This window comes from Monopterus albus, unplaced genomic scaffold (genome assembly GCF_001952655.1).
Source record: "Monopterus albus unplaced genomic scaffold, M_albus_1.0 scaffold17.1, whole genome shotgun sequence".
In the NCBI taxonomy this organism is placed as follows: domain Eukaryota; kingdom Metazoa; phylum Chordata; class Actinopteri; order Synbranchiformes; family Synbranchidae; genus Monopterus; species Monopterus albus.
Window position 1 is genome coordinate 1575300 of NW_018127897.1, and position 7391 is coordinate 1582690.

The window sequence follows — 7391 nt, forward strand, 5'->3', positions numbered from 1 at the left end:
TGGTGTTATTGTTATTCACTTCCCCTGCCAGTGGTCATAATGTTATGGCTGATCGGTGTATATATAAAAAATGTGACAGTTATATATGTGTATATATATATATACATTTATTGCCTTGTATTGTTCTTGAGTAACGGACTGAAATAAGTAAACTGTTTAATTTTCTAAATTCAACTACATTATAACAATTACAAACTTTGATGAAAGTTGATTTTGTGTGTTTATGGGTATGTGTGTTCATAAGGTAAGAACTTCAATATGAAAATAACTTCAGAGGCCTCTTTTCTCTCTCTCTCTTTTTTTTTTTCCTAATACTGACAATTTTTCAGCTTTGAAGCTGAATTAAAAACCCGATCAGACAGCATTCTCTTCTGTTGGTCTCAGGAGCCCTGCTACTCTGAAATTATGTTCTGTGTCTTAAAGATAAACTTAATGCAAAAAAAAAAAAAAAAAACCCACTGTACTGTACGGCCACCCTTATGGCAAACAATGCAAAGCAAATCCAATTACTGTAGACGGGACAAGTTTCTGAAATGTGCATTTCTGCCTTAAGGGTTATCTTTGTGAATATAAAAACATCAATTCAACCTTTTAACCTGCAAATGTTGTCAGCCTGAGAATGTTTCACCACCACACTGAGGCACAAGAAAAAGGTTTTTTGTACTGTGCTGAAGATTATTTGTTCTATTATTCCTGTTTTACATGTCAATACTTTTTTCAGTTTTATGGTAATAATGGTAATAACCTCATTTGAATTGTCAGCCAGAATAAGTGAGCGTGTGGAACAAGTATGGAAACAGTGCTTTGAATTCTGACTTCAGGAAAAGACAATCCCACTGTTTCTTTCCTTCTTTTGCACCTCCACCAACCTGGCAACCTGACATGGCCAATCACAGTGTGAGGTGGCCTTTCTCCGCTATAGACACATCCCCCCACTCACCTGTCATGGGGCCAAGTTCCCACAGCTGTAAGTTGAACCCATGGTGTCATTTTCTTTTGGATGACGTCATGTGGTGGGACTGTGACTGCGTTGCATGACATGGCATTGATTGACATCTCTAAACTCTATCTCTTTATATTCTGCCCTCCTTATATATATTTATATATATACTGTATATTGTATATTGGCAGTTTGTGGAGTGCAGTAAAGCAATGCCTTTCTTGGCTGGTACCTGTTGTACATAATGTAACTGACGTGTTGACTGGTTGGTTGACTATAACTGGAAGTGGCCTTTAATCCTTTGTGCTATTGTACTGTGTGCCCTTGTGATGTTTTACTTTTTCTTGTGGGGTTCATGTGTATGGATGTACTGTATTTTCTATTTCTCTATTTCTTCACATTCATATCAACAGTGTTTTCTCCAGAAATCTGTAATTTTTTTTTTTTTATGAAAGTCTGATTCTTTGCAAAAAAGGACCTTTTTCTCCCACCAGATCGACAGCTGTTTAGTTGAGAGATGGCCAAGATGACCCTATGTTTGTGTAGCCAATTAAATCTCCACTGTTCACGCAGAGAGCACAGGCAAATGTTGACACTCCACTTCTCTGTGGATTCCATCTGCACAGGGAGTACTTCTGCAAGATTGTTTTGTTTGCCTAACATGAGAATCACTTCCCTTTTATTTATTTATGAGGGTGCAAACCAATTACACCGTGATAGCAGAGCTGCAGGCAGAGCTGTAGACACACATGGCCAAAATCTGCCCACCACACAACCAGACTGTAAACACAGATGAATAAGCAGGGTGTAGAAAAAGAACAAAACACAAATACCTGGGATGGATATTTGCTGCTGCCTTTTGTTGTACTTTTTAAGTAGTATTATGCCAGCAGATAAATTAGCTCACATCTTTTTGCTGTTTGCATTTGAGATAATTGTTATTCTGTCTGTAAAACAAAAAGGACAGCAAAAGGATTCACAGTGAAAAAGGTCCTTTCTTTGCAAGAGTTTGTTTCTATCCCTCCAGGCCAAACCCTGATAAGAGTTAGTCATTTTCATCGAACTCTTTCTGCCCTATTCTTTCAGAAGCCCTGCAGGCGACTCTTCCCTCCTGTAGTCTATCCAATGAACTCAGGGGGGTGTCTAGCCAGGCAAGCCAGGAGGGATAAGGGCTTTCTGGCATCGCATATGCCTTCTAACTGCCAGGTGTCTTTTATAGAGCCATCCAAGTAGGTGGCAGTGTGAGGAGAGGGCATAGTGTTGGGCCAAAAAGCTTTTGAAAAAAATGAACATGAATTCTTTATTATCTGACAAAGTTGGAGAGTGAAGTAGTTGTGATGTTTTCAAGTTCTTTACTTGGGGTAAAAAAAAAAGATTTATTTTAAAGCTACTGTGTGTTTCTTTTGCTTTGTGGCAGATGTATAGTGAGAATTGCTAGTGGCTAAAAAAGAGGGCATCTGTAATCGGGACTGTTAGTGCTTTATGCTGCTAATGGCTCAGCTCGCACATAAGAAATAAGTTAGAATGTCTGCTCCCGCATCTAAAAAGCAGATCTATTATGAAATGGTAACAAGCTCATTTTCAAGAATGGAAAGGTATAACAAAGAGAGTCTGGGCGCATGTTACCGTCACAAAGTCAGACCCTTTCATGTTTTCTCCCAGAGTGATTTGCTGTGACTTCATAGCCTTTCTTCATATTAGTGATGATAGGCTGTAAACTAGATCTTTTTATATCTAAAGCTAACAGCATGGACACATTTATTAACAGACCAGCACAAAGGCAGGGGAGATGGAGAGGGGAGAGGTTGGTTTGCCATGCTAATTAGAGGCTATTTCTTGATTTCTTTTTTTTTTTTTCATATTGTCAACCATCATATTTTCTGTCATTATAATCATTACACAATTTCAACACACTCTCTCACACACATCTTGTTTTCTTTGTTTCCATTTTGATGGTTGTATTTTGTTTGTAATGAATAATGAACAATAAGAAGAATGACAGCAACATCTCAGGCAACATTCAGCTGCTTTTTTTTTAATGCAGGGAGATGCAGTCAGTTTAAATTAGGTCTTCCTTGGATTAGTGCTGTCACAGTGTAGATGTCTGTTCCATATGGTTTAAACACAAATCTCCCACCCCACCTTTAGCCCACTTATTTCTGGTTTTGATTGACACACTCCTCGTTTTTTCCTTCTTCCCGTCTGTTTCTCATGCTGTTGGCTGTGCCTGTCAGTCTGTGTGATAACCAGGAGCCAGCAACCCTAAGCATGTTTGCTGCAGCCTCACTGAATCCACTCTCCTTTTTCTCCCCCATCTCTCTCTCTCTCTCTCTCTCTGTCACAGGATGAAGGGCCACAACACCTTATTTCCACAAGTGCAGTAAAAGTACAAAGACTTCTTGCTCTGCTACATATCATGAAGGAAGGGTGGTCCCTTGATCCTGCTGGAAACCCGCTGAAAGATTGGGTGACTGAGAGAAGCATCCCAGAGTTGTTGTTGTTGTTGTTTTTTAAGTTCAGTTTTTTGTTTTTCTTCGCAAATGCCTCTTTTCCCTGTTTTGCTTTGGCGTCAGTGGGAGAAGATTTTTTGCAGAGACCAACTTTTTGCTGCTGTTTTTTAGACATCATGGGGAAAAAAAAACCTTTATAGACTCATTATGCTCAAAGCATGCATACTGACATGGGATATAAATAAACCCACTTAAACGCAGATAACAAACCAAACATACACATCTAGAGATGCTACAGATAAAACAATGAAAAAAGAAAAAAAAAGATAATCTACTTTGTACATGTATAGATACGTGCAAATGCCAACTCAAGTACCGCATCAGACACATGTGTGCACACACCTACACTCACACCTACACACACACACACCAGCCTGCTGCCAATTTTGGTTTTTGTGCCTCCACAGGTGTTGTGCTCTGTGACAGGGCAAGCTCTGGATTGAAGAAAACAAGAAGAAGAGGAGAATCCAGGATAATTTACATGCATCATTCCTTAGGAAATAGGGACCAAAGGACTAAACGCTTTTTAAAAGAATATAAATATATAAATATATATTTAAAAACTCATACCTTGTAGCTGCAAGTATTACAATTTACTCGTAGTCAAAAAATCATTAAATCAATATCCAGTGGCCTACTGCAAGAACGAATAAAAGAAAACGGAAATAATGTACCTATAAAAAAGACATGGAATCGTAGTGTAGGGGCTGGTTGTTTGCTCTGGATGCTGATTTAGCACCGGGTTGTAGAATATTACAGTAGACTAGAAGAAAATGTAGATTTGCTAACTTTTGCTGTTGTTTAAAAAAAAAAAAAAAATACTTGAAGTCTTAATGAAAAGGGAGCAAACGGAGGGAGAAAAAGGAAACATTCATCTGCCCCTGTAAGCAACAAATCTCGTTCTCTTGGATGCTATGGTATCAGCCACTGGATATCTCGGCCATCATGATGTACAAGTCACCACATTCTCTGACAGCTATGAACAGACTGCTTCAGAAGGGGAAAGATGAATGATAAGAGGGAAAGAAAGAAGAATGAACTTACTAATGTCTGTGCTGGACAGGAGTCAGACGTTTAAGGCTTCTCACTAGCCTTGTGTTCAAGCGACAATCCACTGTAAAGACCAAGCAAAATGGACATGGGGTGTCTTCTGTTGTTTTATTTATTTATTTTTTTTCTTGATCTTTTGTATTGCAACATGAAGTGTGAATTATAAAGCATCACAATGTTAAAAGGCAAAGGATGAATGGACAAATGGATGGTTATGAGGGCAAAAGAAAGGGAGGAGGAGTAAGGTGACAGCTACTGAAAACTGCCAGCAGAATGAACTCTGTACAAATGATTTGGCACTTAGGAGGCTGGAATCCCTCAAGAAAAAAACAAGTATTCCCAATGTAAACAACCAGGAAAGTGACATGCCAAGGATATGTGTGTCTGCTGGAGCTGCTGAAAACTCCACATAGGGAAAAAAGAAAAAAAAGCATTGTGTCTCTTGGCAGATACAAACAAACAAACATTTCTCTGAAGACAAACTCAATTTACTATATTGATGGCACAGGCTTTTAGAGCTCATTTAACTCTGTCAAATATGATGTAAATTCCACTGTTAACATTTTCCCTGACTTGCTTTCTTCATGCATTATACATAGAGCCAATACAACATATACAACTTAAACAGACTATATATAAATTAACAGTCACTCTACCCTTCATTCAGGTTGCCTGTAGCCTCTCTGACACTGATGACAGGCAGAACAGAGTAAAGCACTCCCGTACAGTCATGTTTTGACTTAAGGGTCCTGTAGCCTTTATTTTGACTGTTTTGCAGTTTCGGGTGAAGGCTCTTCTCTAAAAGCAGATCAATATGTTTGGAATGATTTTTGAGGGATTTTCCCAATTTTCTCTGTTGAACACCAGCTCTCATACATACACCAGCCCTTGGAGGACTGACAGCTGGCAGAAAGAGGCTACACCAGGCAAGAAGAAGAGAGGGAGAGAGATAAAGAAACAAAGTAAAGCAAACATCACACTAAGATCATTTTAACCGATGCTTCTCGAATCATGCCCAATAACTTAAAGAGCCCATGTCATGTTTTTCCTTGGTTTTTTTTTTTGCCTTATCTACTACGTTACATCAGTTATCATCTTAGATGTGACCTAAGCCTTAAAAAATGAGGTGTGCATATGTTCTAGTACTTCTATGCACAAGCATCTCGTCCCGCAAACTCTTGCTCGTGAGACTTTTTTCTAACAAAATTAAGTATTACATGATAGGATTTCCTTGAATGGTCATAATCTACAGGCAGCTGCGTGTTCATGTGAGCTTGCCTGACATCCACTGGTGCTATTGTAAAAGCGGAATATTTTGACTGCGCCCAGTATAGTGGATATATTTTACCACCTGCTGCTGCACTGTGACCAGAGGATGTGGAGAAAAGCACAGGACCTGAGGTTAGTGCATGTCCAGGAATGTTCCTGTACAGGGACTCGCTGTTTTACCTGACCAGGACAGTAAAGCATCCTGGGGCAGTGAATGAGCAATGCTGGGTTCCCCCAGAGCACAGTACCTGTTTGTTTTGATTACTTGCAGCCAGTGTGTCTGCCACATGTGATGTGAGTTAACGAGGGGATTAATGATCCATGATGTTATTGTCAGCGCTATGCTACCTGTTAATTTTACTACTTTGTGAATGTATGTGGTCGTGTGAGGGAATATGCAGCGACCACCGGTTGGATTTACCGACCTTGGAGCTTCTTGAAAGGGAGTGTTGTTTCCACTACTTGGTGGGACTTAATGGTAACTTTAAAAAAATGCACGTTGCATGTCTGTTAATGCGTTGTTTCTGTAATGTTAGATAGAATTGCTGTAAGGCTGGAGAAGTTACTATGTCTGCATTATGCCAGTTAAAATATGGGGTTTCTCAATTACCTGCTTTGTTTAGAATGTTACACATCTCTTTTCATCAGTACATATACAGTCGTTTGCCTATCTATGGAGGAGAAATTTAAATGAATTAATGTCCTTGTAGTTCATTGTGTTGTTCACTTTCGATGCAACACTGGCAGCAGGGGTTTTGTGCGTTCATCAACTATCCTCTCATTTTTAGGAAGAGGCTCTTGGGTTTTATCATTCTGAAATAATTAATGGTAAATGGTCTTATATTTGTATAGCGCCTTTTTATGCTTTACACCACAGTCTAAAGCGCTTTCACACTATTTGGCCATTCACACACCGGTAGCAACTGGGGGTTCAATGTCTTGCTCAAGGCCACTTCGACATGTTGACTGGACAAGCCAGGAATCGAACTGCTAATCCTCTGGTTAGGAAATGACCTGCTCTACCTCCTGAGCCACAGCCGCCTCCTTTTGCTTTACTAATTACCGACTATTTGGAGTTATGAGAGGTGCAAAGTTAATCTAGAGGTACCCAAGATTAAACGTTAAATGGCTGGAAATGAACATGCCATGGGCTCTTTAACTGATAAGATTATAAACTCTATTGAAACATTTGGTGACAAACTGTGTCATTTTCTTTAAAAAGAATAGGATTAAAAAGTTTAAACAGGACTGAAATTTGGTAGTTTGGGCTCCAGCCCAATCGGTTCCTGTTTACTACTGGAGACTCTTCTTCTTGCCATTCCTTCCCTCTTTATTTCTTCTTTCTTTAACAGACCTATTTCCAATCACTGACGGATGGACCGATAAAGTGTGCCAGCAGATTCTTGAGTGTTTAATGTACTGCCATTTTTTGTCATTTAAATAAGCATGAAGGTCTTGAGTTTCTGATATCAGTATGCCAGGTACCCCCTTCTCTGTCCCCTGTCCTAACAGCAGCCATGCCTTTCCAAACCTCGGCCCAACTGTTCAGCTCCTCTCCCATTAGAATAACATTTTCAAACCTGGCTAATGTCTGCACTCACTACCCTTCAATTATCTCCTGC

At 39.5% G+C, this 7391-nt stretch overlaps 1 protein-coding gene across 11 annotated transcripts in view; it reads left to right on the forward strand.

Moving 5' to 3' along the window:
- celf6 (CUGBP Elav-like family member 6) overlaps positions 1-4833 on the forward strand; it is a 140691-nt gene extending 135858 nt beyond the window's left edge. For 10 of the 11 annotated variants that reach the window (XM_020592433.1, XM_020592436.1, XM_020592434.1 and 7 more), the window contains one exon: positions 3285-4833. The gene's annotated coding sequence lies outside the window, so the exon portion shown is untranslated. Of the gene's footprint in view, positions 1-896; positions 968-3284 lie in introns of all 11 variants that reach the window. The other variant, XR_002274346.1, reaches the window with a different exon arrangement.
- The last annotated feature ends 2558 nt before the right edge of the window (positions 4834-7391 follow it).